The 13,245-nt window shown below is 46.4% G+C and overlaps 1 long non-coding RNA gene across 1 annotated transcript; it reads left to right on the top strand.

The window, feature by feature from the left end:
• The first annotated feature begins 1,421 nt into the window (after positions 1-1,421).
• On the top strand, positions 1,422-12,866 carry LOC115097950. Its single transcript, XR_003858372.1, has 2 exons — positions 1,422-1,576; positions 12,336-12,866. It is a non-coding gene; the product is annotated as an uncharacterized LOC115097950 (long non-coding RNA).
• The last annotated feature ends 379 nt before the right edge of the window (positions 12,867-13,245 follow it).

Genomic DNA, 13,245 nt, shown 5'->3' with positions numbered 1-13,245 from the left:
TCATCCTGGAGACGTGGGGAGAGACCCTCCAGGAAAATGCCATGCAGACTGTCAGCTCCCCAACCCAATTATGTGGCAAGGGTTTGGAACTCCATGGCAAACTCCTCCAGGGGACGGTTCCCTTGGCGTAGTTGGAGTAGTTCTGAGGCGGCCGTGGAAGCACGAGACGGCTCGTCGAAGATCCTTCAAAAGGCTTTGACGAACTGAACCAGGTTGCCTAAACGGGAATCCTGACTCTCCCAGAGGGATGAAGCCCAAGCCAGCGGCTTCCCATCCAAGAGGGAAATGATGTAGCTGGCCTTCACGTGGTCCGTAGGAAATTGTACCGGCAGCAGGTTAAACCGGATATAACACTGGTTCAGGAAACCTCGACAGGACTTTGCGTCCCCCGAATATCGGGACGGGGCAGGCATCTGGACTGGGGCGGCAGTTTCAGAATTGGTCCGGGATGTAGACGCCGTAGAGCTGGCAGCGGAGGCCCCCTGAACTCGGTCTGCTAACCATTGGACCGTCGACATCAGAGTGTCGAGGCAGCTCTGTTGCTGCTGGAGTTTCAGGGCAAGGCCCAGGATGGCCTTCAGGCCTGCGAGGTCCGCCGGGTCCATGGCCTTGCAACTTGTTAGGGGTTGTGGACCCTTGGGCCGGTCGAGACGAGAGAAGGAGGCTGCGGAGGACCTCAGCTACAGGTCTCAATGGGGAGGCGGCTCGATGGACAGGATGGATTTGAATGCCGGAACTGGATGGAGTCCTATGCGGCCAAGGACTCGAGGATGACAAGGAGGCTGGACAGCGTTGGGCCCTGGAGTCGTGATCTCTTCACCCTGGAGACCGGCGCTCCCCCGAGAGGAGCTCGTAGGAGCCCGGCCGCTGGGACTTTTGGAGATTCGCCCTGGAAGCCAGAGCCCCCCCAGGAGGAGCCTGTAGGGGCCCAGCCGCTGGGACTTAGGAGAATCTTCGGGCCAGTGGAGCGATGAAGATCCGAGACGGAGTCCAGAAAGGAAACAAGTCGGAGTCGAGGATGGAGCCGGGTCAAAGCCAGAGGTCAGAAGTCGTACCGAAGCCAAGGAGAGTTCCAGAAGCGGAGTCAGGGACGGAGCCGGGTCAAGTCAGAGGTCAGAAGTCGTACCGAAGCCGAAGAGGAATTCCAGAAGCGAAGTCAGGGACGGAGCCGGGTCAAGACGGAGAATGGTCAGCAGGCAAACCGGGTCGGAGCGAGGCTGTAATCAGGAACGCGGCAACTGAAGCAGGAACCCTGGGAACCTCGTTGCAAGGCAGGGAGTGCTCTAACTGCAGGGCTTAAATAGCCCTGCAGCGTCTGACGTCAGCAGCCAGGTGGAAGGATTCTCCCGCGCTGGCCCCTTTAAATTTGAAGCCCTAGCGTGCGCGCGCGGCTAGGGGGCGGGGCCAGCCGCGGGAGGACGCCGGCTGCTACTCTGGCGTGGGAACGTCGCGTGCGAGGCCTGCCCGGCCCCAACGGAGCCGGAGGGGGACCGGAGCCGAGTCGGGGGTGAGTGGCGGTCCCGGGGCCGACCCGGGATCGCAACACATCCAGCAGTCAAAAGAACGTCAGAGTCTGGTGAGTTCCTAGTCTCAGCAAAACCACTGACCTACTGCAGGACTTTAGGGCTTTATCACCTTGTACTGCACCACTGACACACTGTGTAACCTTAGTAAGCATCAGAGAAAGTCATCTTTAATTGCCGAGTACCTTGTGAGGACAATTGTACACAGGTGGAAAGTGTTCTAGCCAGGGCCGGCGGAAGCACTAGGCGAACTAGGCGATCGCCTAGGGCGCTGAGCATTAGGGGGCGCCGAGCCGCTGACGGCCAATGGCCGCCGGTGGACGTCATCCCAATGGCAGATACACACAGCAAGAAGATTGCAGGGCCGTGGTACAGTCGCGTCTAAACATGCTGGTGCTCCTCCTCCTTCCTGCCCGCGCGGCCCCGGAAGAAAAATGTTGCCGGAGCCGCGCGGGCAGGAAGGAGGAGGAGGAGCATCAGCCAATGCAGGAACTTCTCCTCTTTCCTGCCCGCGCGGCCCCGGAAGAAAAATGTTGCCGGAGCCGCGCGGGCAGGAAAGAGGAGGAGCATCAGCCGCGTGCCGGAAGGAGGAGGAGCATCTGCCACGTTCAGAAGAGGATCAGCGCGGCTCGAGAAGACCGGGGCCGCTGCAGAGCCCATCCTGCAGTGGCCCGTGAAGAGGAGGCCCAGAGGTGAGAGAGAGAGACTGAGGGTTTGTACAGTGTGTATGTGTGCGTGTATGAGATGAGTTGAGAGACTGTGTGTGTGTGTGGGAGTGAAGACCTGAATGTTTGCAGAGACAGCATGGGAGAGCCTTTGTGTGTGTGAGAGACAGCATGTGGTAGTGAGAGCCTGTGCTTGAGCAAGACAGCATGTGGGAGTGAGAGAGAGCGTGTGTGTGTGTGTGTGAGTCAGCATGTGACAGTGAGAGCCCGTGTGTAGGAATGATTGTATGAGAGAGAGCATGTGACAGTGAGAGCCTGTGCTTGAGCAGGACAGCATGTGGGAGTGAGAGAGAGCCTGTGTGTGTGAGTCAGCATGTGACAGTGAGAGCCTGTGTGTAGGAATGATTGTATGAGAGAGAGCATGTGACAGTGAGAACATGTGCTTGAGCAAGACAGCATGTGGGAGTGAGAGTTAGACAGCATGTGCAAGAGAGAGACTGTGTATAAATGATTGTATGAGGGACAGCATGTGAGAATGAGTGCCTGTGTATGTGAGAGAGAGAAAGCATGTGAGAATGAGAACCTGACCCTGTGTTTGAGGGAAGCAGACAGATGGAGAGAAAATAAATATGTTATAAAAGGAATTGGCAAAAAAATAAGAAAGGGAAGGTGGAAAAAAAAAGCCTGTGACCAACCGATTAGAAAACTAAGATCAGACAGCAAATGTAAAAAGAAATAAATTACTTTTTACTGATTGGAACATGTAATCTTTGGGAATGTGCAAGAGTAGCACTTTCTCTATGCGGATCTCACAATGTACGAGATCAGCATAGAGGAACTGGAAGCCCATGGGGCCTGCACAGAGGAGGCAGCAGAATGGGCTTCAGTGCCAATAGCAGCAATCAGCACCTCCGCAATAGCCATACAGCGGCAGTGACAGTGGCAGCAGAAGAATGAGAGAGGCTCTGAGGTTGCTGGCAAAAGAAAGAGAGGGGGTCTCTGCCTTTAGTGTGTGCATGTGTATGAATGGGAGTCTGCCTGGGGGTGTATGTGTGTGAATGCATGGGTGCCTGCCTGAGGGTGTGTCTGTGAATGAGAATGTTTGGGTGTCTTCCTGGGGTTTGTATGTGTGAGAATAGGTGCCTGCCTGTTTGTGGTGTATGGGTGTGTGTGAGAATAAATTGGTGCCTGCCTGGGGGTCTGTGTGTGTGAGAATGAATGTGTGCATGCCTGGGGGATGGGGAGGGAGTGGTGTGAAAATGAATGGGAGCCTGCCTGGGGTTCAGTGTGAGAATGACTAGGAGCTTGCCTGTGTGTGTGTGTGTGTGTGTGTGAGAACGAGTGGGAGCTTGCCTGGGAGTGTGTGTTTGTGTGTATGTGAGGGAGCCAGTGAGAGTGAGAGCATGAGTGTGTATGAGAAAATCCAGGGGAGTAAGAGTTTGTGTGGGGGTGTGTGTGGAGGGGGAGAGAGTGCCTTAGAGCCTGAGTGTGTCAGTGTCTGTGAGAGCGAGAGGTTATGGTTGGGTATAAGAGCATGAATGTGTATGTATGTGACAGTGTATGTGTGAGAGAGAATGGACATGTGAGTATGTGTGAGAGAGAGAGGATAACCTCCTAATCCTCGACAATATCAGGGTGACTGGAAATCAAGAGCTCCCATGTATGGACAGCAGGGGCTTTTTAAAATCCTTATTAATTTTAATTATTGTGTGTTATTTGATATATGTACTGTTTTGAAATATTTTATTGGTGTTTGGGAAATTGTAAAAAATGTATATGATTTTAATTAATAGAAATTCTATTTATCAGTAGTTTTAAAATATTTTATTGGTATGGTTTTACTATTATAACTGATGCTTTGTTTCTTGATTTTATTTGTTTATGAGGAATGGTGGTTCTGTTTTTCCATTATTAATACACAGAGTCTGGCTTCTTGGGGTTTCCATTCCAGTTTTTGTCTAATTTGTGCTCCTTTATTTTGTATTCTGTATTTGGTGAGGGTCTGTCTCTGCTCTGTGTGTGTGACCACGATGAGAGATTCTGCTAGCATGTAGTGTCTGTATAGGGATCTATAGCAATCGGGTTTGTTTTGTTTCCTCAGTAGGTGGTGTATTGTTATCCCAGGACCCAGTGTAATATTTACCCTTGCTTTTTCACAGGTAGGGTTATTATTGTTTGAATCCTTGGTGTTATTACTGTTATGTTATGATGGGATTGCAGTATAGATTTTGGGTGTCTCTTTTGCGGTGCTTTATGTTAGTTCACAATGTGTCTGGCAGTGGAAGGTGTTTGTGCTGCTGTTACTGTGAGGTGACACCAGAATTTGAAAATATCTTTTAGTATGATGAGCTGTAAGGGAAACATCCAAGCTCCATTGTTTGGGGGAATTTCAGTGGATGCACAGAGATACAGAACTGGAGGTGCAGGATTTGTATTGACATTCTGTCCCTTCCTATATATTCCAGACTTCATTCTCATAATCATATAGAATTAGTTGAATGAGGCTATCAAATAATTTTATAGTAGTTTTACTAGAAGTGTGAAACTGGCCAGCTTTTTAAAATAATGCAGAGGACCCTTTGGACTTTTTTTAACAACACTTTTTTTTTATAACCAATTTTAAAGCAGGATCCATGCTATAGAGGTGGGTGTGATGAAGAAATGTCATTTTGGCTCCCCCCCCACCCAAAACAAATTCTTCTGTCTAGAGATGCCACTGATTTTCTGTGGCACACAAATGCATTGGCCCCTGGGCGCTGGAGACCCTTGGTGCGCCACTGGGTGCGAGCCATATGGGGCCGCAAGTGGTGGCAAAGAGGAGTGGAGATTTGGCGGGCCGCAAGCAGTGCCCAATCTGCTCGCGACCCAGAAAACCCCAGTCAGCGGGTGTGATTGAGAATGAGGTAGGAGTCGGGGCCAAGACCGGGGGGGGGGGCGCAAGGAAGAAGGCTCGCCTAGGGCGCCAAATCCCCTTGCACCGGCCCTGGTTCTAGCCACATTAACTGGTCATCTGAAAACTGTGGTCCCGCGGTGCAGCTAAAGGTCAGTGGGTGGACTTTTAGTCACATTGCAACGTGGTGTTGTTGGGAAAGGAAAAAGTATGCTCATGGAGAGAATTTTCAAATCTTAGACCGTACTCTTCCAGCAAAATAACACTCGCAGAAAAAGCAGGTGCAAGTGATCGCCTGTGCTTTGTAACTGCGGCAAATGAACACTCAGACTTTTGCTTTATGACTCTGGTGCAAAGTCCACATGCGGCCTGGGCCTTGGTGCAGACAGAAAACAGCCACAATGTAAAAATCCAGGACCAGCTAGGTCTAGCGTTATGAGCCAAGATCCATAATAATTACAGCAAAGATAAAGCCAGGCACTTCATGTAAGAAAAATACTAAAATGTAAGAAGACCTAACAAAAAAAAATGTTTCGATTCCTAAACTGTTCTATATCGTAACATTATGTTATGCCCTGGTGCACTTTGCAGAATAAAATACTTGAAAGTACAGCATAATTGGATACAGAATTACTAATTTTGTGTTTCTTCAGATGAAAAAACTTAATGACAATGACTCTGGCAGAGTCGTGGTAAGTGGAAAGGAACCAATTATCATAGAATTATGCATGCCCCCTCAGCACACCCCGGAGTCACCTGCTAAGGAAAAATGAGTCTCGCTCAACAGCTTGGCCTATTTTTGCTAGAATTTCAGCCTGAATACCTTCCTGTATCATTACTGTGCCCATGTGCTTCCTTGGCTTCTGAAGGTTGCATTTAATTCAATACATGCATAATGCAGAGGGATGTTTTCCTATCAAGGCATTCTGATGACTGAGGGCTTGACCTCTGCAGAGTGACTATCAAGAAATATTCAGATTATGCCACATAGCAACTGACATATATGGCGATAGGAGATATTTAGCACACATGCAAAAAGTTATTCAGAGTGTGCTGGAAAAGGTGCCACTATAGATATTCCATTAGCACCCTGCACTCTGCCCACAAATACATATTCACCCAAATAGATTTGTGCCATTGACTGAGTTCCAGTGGGCTTTATTTAATTCTAACTAGTTGTTGCGTTTTTCTCTCTGTTATTAGGCAAAGTAAATCCAGGGTCTTGTGGAGTTAAGTTTCTTTTCTGTAATCTTCCAATCTCCCCAATATTTCATGTTCAAATACCCAGCAGAAAGCACAAGACACAAGGGCTGAATCTGAAAATCTTTCCCAGTTCCATCCTTCTGTTAACACTTAAGAACCTGGCAACCTACCCAACCAACATAGCAACATTGAACATTTGTAAAAAAATATGTAGTCATTATGTATGTGAATTACAGCAGATCCGTAAACAGGTTACCCTTCAGTGCCGTAGATACGTGCAATCAAAGAACTAACCATAGAACACAAAAAATATTTACAATGATGAATGGATTCCTCTGTATCAAAACACAGCCATTGTTTACTGCTACATACTTTAAAATGGTTCAGTGTGCTGAAGGAATTTTAACTTTGAAATTATGTTCCTTTTCTTACCTATTCTAAAGTATTTATTATTTTGAAGAAAACTGCCGACCTTGTTCTTCGAAAGTAAACAAGATGATGAAATGAACTGGCAACTTCACTGCCAAGTACTGGAAAGCGGATTATAAAATAAACAAATGAAATAAAATTAAAAATGATGTTTGACATACAAGATGCCCTGTCATTTTCCTGTTGCTTAGGGGGGAGTTTTGGACAGAGGTTGATTAATTAACAGCACACACGTTGGATCCACGTGGTTCATGTGGGCTGTGATGGCTTGGGTGACATTGCTGTTTCTTGTCATTTAACCAGCCAGACACCATGTTGTCTAAACATGACACTCCCCGGGGGGTGCATGGGAATTGCAGGACAAGATCTAGAAGCTGAACCACAGCAGACTAAAAGTACAAGTTTTAGCTGATACTAGTCATCTAAAACCCATTAAGTCCTTTTAAAAAAATACAAAAAACAGTTTATTGAGAGAGAGAACTTTTCATCTCTTTTACTGAATGCATTTTCCTTACATGCGAAAAATCCTAATAAAATCTTGGTTAAAACTAAAGATTAATTTGAATTGTTTGACACCCCCCCCCCCCAATAAAATTCTTTCAGTATTTATCAATTTTAAGAAACTGTTGAGCTGCAGAAATTTTTGACAGTTTCTCCCATTAGCAAGCACACCAGACAGTGACACCAGCAGACATACAGTTTAAGAATCGATCTTATTAAGGAGAATGGAACTGTCTGCAACAGATCTCCAAGAGGCAACACAAGACTGGCAGTGCCAGACCAATTAATGAGGCAGCTAAACCCAGCCAGCTTGCATGCAAAGAACTGATATACCAGAGACAATAGGAACAGCAACGGCACAGGAGGGAAAGTCACGATAAATCACATAGTGTAGATTTTCTATGTGAATTCTCAAAGAAATATGAGATCATTTTCATGGAAGATACTGAGGGCCATTGAGGATATTGTGACCCTGTCACCTCAGAGCAAAACAGGAGCTCCCTGCCTGTCACAGTGCCTAGGACTAAAATGTTAATAGTGATTAATGTTCTCCTGTGAACCTGAGGTAACCTGGACACAACGGGGAAAAGGCTCTATCACCTTTCCCTGCCATCCCACCCTTCTGCAGTATAATTGGGTAGGGTAATCCCATTCTGCCAACTCCCACAGGAAGAGAGAAGGGGCTAGGACATAAAATAAAAATGCACTTCCTGGTAGGTAGGAGGATGGTGTGCATGTTTCTGTCTCAAAAAACAGACACTGAAAAAAAAAATAACACAATTTTATTTCACTCCTAATGCTGGAAGAACAAAATGGATTAACAAAAAGATAAATAAACTTGAAACAAATATTTTTTGCCACTTGGTACCACTATACTGCAATGCTTTTAACAATATATTCCACTTCTCTTTTACGGGTATAGATTAGTAATAAACTTTCAAAATACTTTAATCCCCAGCTATTTGTACCTTTATACATTTATTTCTCTATCAGGGCTAGCTGGAGCACTAGGTGAGCTGGGCCTGGGCCTAGGGCACTGACCATTAGAGGGCCATGAGCAGCAGCGGCGGCAAAGAGGAGCGGAGATTCGGTAGGCAGCGTGCTGCTCACGGCCCAGAAAACTGAAAGGGAGGAGTTGGGGTGACAAATAATAAATTGAATAATTAAAAACTCATCTATAATTTTTTTAAATGTCCCAAACACCAATACAATATTTCAAACAGCAGACTTATGAAATAACACACAACCCAGACATCTCCCATGCTCTCTCATACACACATACAGACACACAGAACCCAAGCAATTCCGATCCTCTTTCTCATACACACTCAGCTCCCATTCTCTCTGTCTCATACACACACAACCCAGGCAGGCTCCCATCCTCTCTCACACACACACACACAACCCATGCAGTCTCCCATCCTCTCTCTCTCACACACACACACAGAACTCAGGCAGTTCCCATTCTGTCTCACACACACACAAACCTGGCAGGCTCCCATTCTCTCTTGCACACACAGACGCACATACAACCCAGGCAGCTCCCATTCTCTCTCTCTCACTCACACAACCCAGGCAAGTTCCCATTCATACCCACACCCAGCAGGCAGGTTCCTATTCACACCCACCCACACAAATCCCAGGCTCCCATTCACATGCACTCACCCATACCAGGCAGGCTCCAATTCTCACATACTCCACCCATCCCAGGCATGCTCCCATGCATACACACACACACACACACACACACACACACCCCTAGCCATCTATCCCAGGAAGGCTTCCATTCACACACCAACCCATTCCCAGTAGGCTCTCATTCACACATACACACACACACACACACACACACACCCTAGGCAGGATTCCATTCATATATACACACATGCAACCTAGGCAGGCAGAGTCCACAGGGCCTCTTATTCCTCCTCAGTTGCTGCTGCCATGCAGTGTCTCCTATGTTGGGGAGAGCTTGAGTCTTTGTAGAGCTGAAGCCTGTTCTGCAGTTCCTCCTTAGGCCAGCCCCACAGTATTCAACATTCAGGTGCTAGCACTTCCTCTAGGCTCATCTTGTGAATCGCAAGATGAGCATAGAAGTGCTAGAACTGGGAGTGTTGAATATCGCAGGGCCAGCACGTGAGGAGCTGTGAGACGGGCTTCCCCTTCTGCTCTGGGGTCATTCATGTGCAGAGGGTGGGCCTCTTGTTTCTTCTGCTGTCGGTGGGATCGGGTCCACCAGTGGTTGCACGGGCTTCTTGCTTCTTTCTCTGCTGGTAGAATAAGGTCCACCGGTAGCTGCACGAGCCTCCTGCTTTTTTACGCTGCCGGTGAGATTGTGTCCACTGGTAGCCACAAGGACATCTCCCTGTTCCCGATGCCGCCCCCCCAGGTGTGCTGCCCTGTGCAATTGCACAGCTTCTCCACTCAGGGCATTGGACCTGGCAAAGGATGCTCAGGAAGGGGTAGATGCGAGGGTGCTTTGTGCACTGCACAGATTAGGGTCCGGCTATCCATGCACTACATTCTGCTCATTAATTACCACACTCCAGGGTTCATGCTATAGCTAGGAAGGAGAGGCATGCATGATGTCACATATCCACGCAAAAAGAGCTCCTGCAGGTTTAAGAGCCACCACTGGAATCTCTTGTTGCTACAAGGTGCTGGCCTGAATCTGAACATCTGAAAGTGGAGATTTTTCTGTGGCCCACCTGATCAAGTCTGAAGGCACACAAGTCTGCCATGGCACACTGGTTGGGGAACACTGGTTTACATTTCCTTTCTCAAACAACCGGTGGAGGGGGGGTACTATTGAGTAATTAGTACGGGAAACTGACACAATGTCTGAGTCTGATGGAGGTGAGTCTGCGAGATATGAGATCACATGCTCAAACAAAACAAACAGGATCCATTTTTTAAATTACTTTCCATAGACCACTGCAATTGCACCTTCATGGAGATTACAGTGCACAGTACATGGAATCTGCTATTTCACCTCTTCTAAGTTTGCTCTATGGCTGCTTGGGTGCTGAGGTTGATTGAATGTATGGAACCAAGCAATGGGCAGCCAGTGCACATTTTTGCCTATCTCACTCTAAGTATTAAATAGCTAATGCCATGGGCGAATTCAGGGGATCACAGTTCGTCCTTGTTGTCTGAAAGTTTAAAAATATAGCTTACTTTGTTAAGGAGGTTTTTAGATGGAGGAAGCAGCAGAGCCTGGACCCTGTCCAGTACCTCTTAAGCAGCCAGCGTGGGTAGCTGATGGTGAGGCAGTGAGGTAGTTGCTTGGTATGAGTACAGGCCACCATATCTCCTCATTAGCTCTGAATGCATGCCCATGTGTTCCAGGACTTGCCAGCACTAACCCTCCAGGACTGGATTTAAGAGTACAGTGCCCATAAGTATAGGAGGCATGGTTGAGAGGGGTTTGACCTAGGAAATCAAAGAACAGAAAGAGAGTCCCAGTTTGTGGCACCTTCAGAATTTGGCATCCTAGGCACATGCCCATATCGCCTACGGTATGTCTAAATCCAGCTCTGCTAGCCCCAGGGTGAATAAATTGGTGGACAGCGTGCAGTGAGATAATGTGGTGTGGAAGGGCTTAGGAGAGAGCTTTTGCTGCTTTCGGTGCTTCCCTAGCTCTTCTTTTGATCACACGCGTCCTCTCCATGTCTGCATCGCCATTCTCCGCTTTAGACACTTAAACCCAGGCTGGCCAGCTGTGCCTGTGGCCAGCCAGCCCGCTGTGCTGAATTCCTTGTTAACTCTTTACAACTTGAGCAGTCATCGATGCAAAATATAGAATTGTATCTCCCATCAGAACAGCAAAATATACTCCAGTCTAATGGCTTTCCCCTGAAACAGATCAGGAAGGAATTTTAAAAAAATGACCTCCTTCCTAGATTTTAAGTTTGTATACAGCCTTTTGGTTACCTTCATTTATTTTTAATGAAAATTTGCATGTTTTTGTTTTAGGGTTACAGTCTTCCACAGCACAATGGCTGCCGATTGTTACAACTGTGGTAGAGTATGAAGGACTGAGGCAAGGGAGACTCAATGACAGACAAACCTCTCCTGTTATTTTTTTGATAGTTTCCCTTTAAGGATTTCTATAGAAGTGCTGAGCTTTGTCAACCTACCCACACAAGGTTGTTCTATTACAACCAAACTGGATTAAAACATTATTTCCTGAAAAAACATGAGAAAGCCAGATTGCTCTTACAAATTCAATCAGCTGTTATGCTTTGTAGCAGGCCATTAATTCTCTGCCCTAGATATTGCAGCTTCAGCCTACTGCGGTAGATAAAAGAGTGAATCTAATCTGGAGACTGTACGGTAGTCAGCAAGTAAGTAATCCACATATTCTTTCTAATAGGCTCATCTCAAGGTAAAGTAAGAGAATTATGATTTCATTCTCTTTTGTCATTCATGGGACAGTTTATCTGAGGATTCAGCAGAATTTGCTTTGGCTCTGGCAGTCATATTAAATTTAGATGCAGATCCCACTCTTCCTAATAGCTTACAAAGAGGTTTTGAACCACAGTAGATTCAGATATAGTAATACGAGGAAAGTGTGTGTGGGGGGGGGGAGGGGTGCTCAGAGGAAGGTAAAACCATAGATTCGTTAGGTGTAAGCTTTGTCTTGTCATTTCATTTCATACTCCTCTGTCCATTTCCTATTTTTTTGCAAAAAAATGTGTGGTCCAGAATATATCTGTAAGAGGAGTCCATGCTAAATAAATACTGCTTTGCAAAGACCCTTTTTTCTAAAGTATTTTCTAGTCACTGGAATATGTTTGTGAAGTTTGCACTGCTGCTCTCCATGCTGAAGGTGCTCTGTGGTGGGACAGAGAAAGGTGTGTGTCTCTTGCATGCCTACTGCTCTGCTGTAGCTGTTGTGGACAGGACTTAATAATTTCCCAGTACTGCAGCCTCACTGTTGCACATTTCACACTAGATCTTGTTTTTAGTATCCCTACAGAAGGTAACAGAAAGCAGGTGTCAGATCAAGATCCTCTCCGTGCTCCCTGAGGGCTGTTCTTTCCATTTTGCTGCAGTACAGGATGCAATCAATCACAAAGCAGTATTTGAATCTATTCAAACCTGTTTATTTTTTTTTCCCAGTACCTCACAATTTTCCTGTGACCTTCGCATGCCTGGCAACAGTTACACAACCTGCAAGTCCAGATTGTCTCTTTTGATTGCTGGATGCTGGATAAATCCCACCTATTCCCATTTCTAAAAACATAGATTAACATTTCCAGATATTCTTAGGTTTCTTTCTGTGTTGGCACAGCCACCAAAAGGCAGAAGATAATTATGCCAGCAGTGCAACATGGTACCAGTTTTCAATTTCCAGAACTTTGCTTGCAGATAGAAAAAAAAAAAACAAATTTGCTTTAAAGACTCATTGAAGACACTTCTGGTTTTGAGCAGGTTGATGAAGGCTTCAGACGGGGCCCAATGAGAGTCAATTTAAAAACTTACATGGAGGCTTTCAGCCTACTGCTGCAAAAGGAAATCATTCATTTCAGACCTGGTGCATTTCTTTTTTAATTAAATCAGACGTGGGGAAATATAACATTTCCCTTCAGTAATTTACCCCTATGGCATTCTTTCTTTGTCATCTTAATTAAAATCATCCCTGTGCTCTGGCTTCAGTTCTTTGCTGTTATTAGTGTTAAATCAAACCCCCCACTTGACCGACTGAGTCCCTTTTGAACATGAAGGATGGCAGCATAGAAGAAGAAATGTCTGAAAAGGGCAGAGCAGCAGTGAAATTTGTATCCTAAGGTTTCATTAGTGTGGATTTGAGCTCAATTTATTTTGCTCCTACCGTCTAATGGATATGATGCTGGGAGTCATGGCAGTGTGCACCTTCTTCTGATGAACATCTGCTCTGCGTCTACTCTACCTCTCCAGAGTAAAGGAAGCCAGAAGGGCTCCCAAAGAGGCAAACTGGAACCACAGTTCAAATTGCACACATAAACTTGGAAATTGAGAAGAGAAGAGGGGTGGTCATGAACTTTACATC

Source organism: Rhinatrema bivittatum, chromosome 8 (genome assembly GCF_901001135.1).
Source record: "Rhinatrema bivittatum chromosome 8, aRhiBiv1.1, whole genome shotgun sequence".
Lineage (NCBI taxonomy): Eukaryota > Metazoa > Chordata > Amphibia > Gymnophiona > Rhinatrematidae > Rhinatrema > Rhinatrema bivittatum.
Note: the sequence above shows the minus strand (reverse complement) of the source record. Positions and strands in the feature narration are given on the sequence as shown.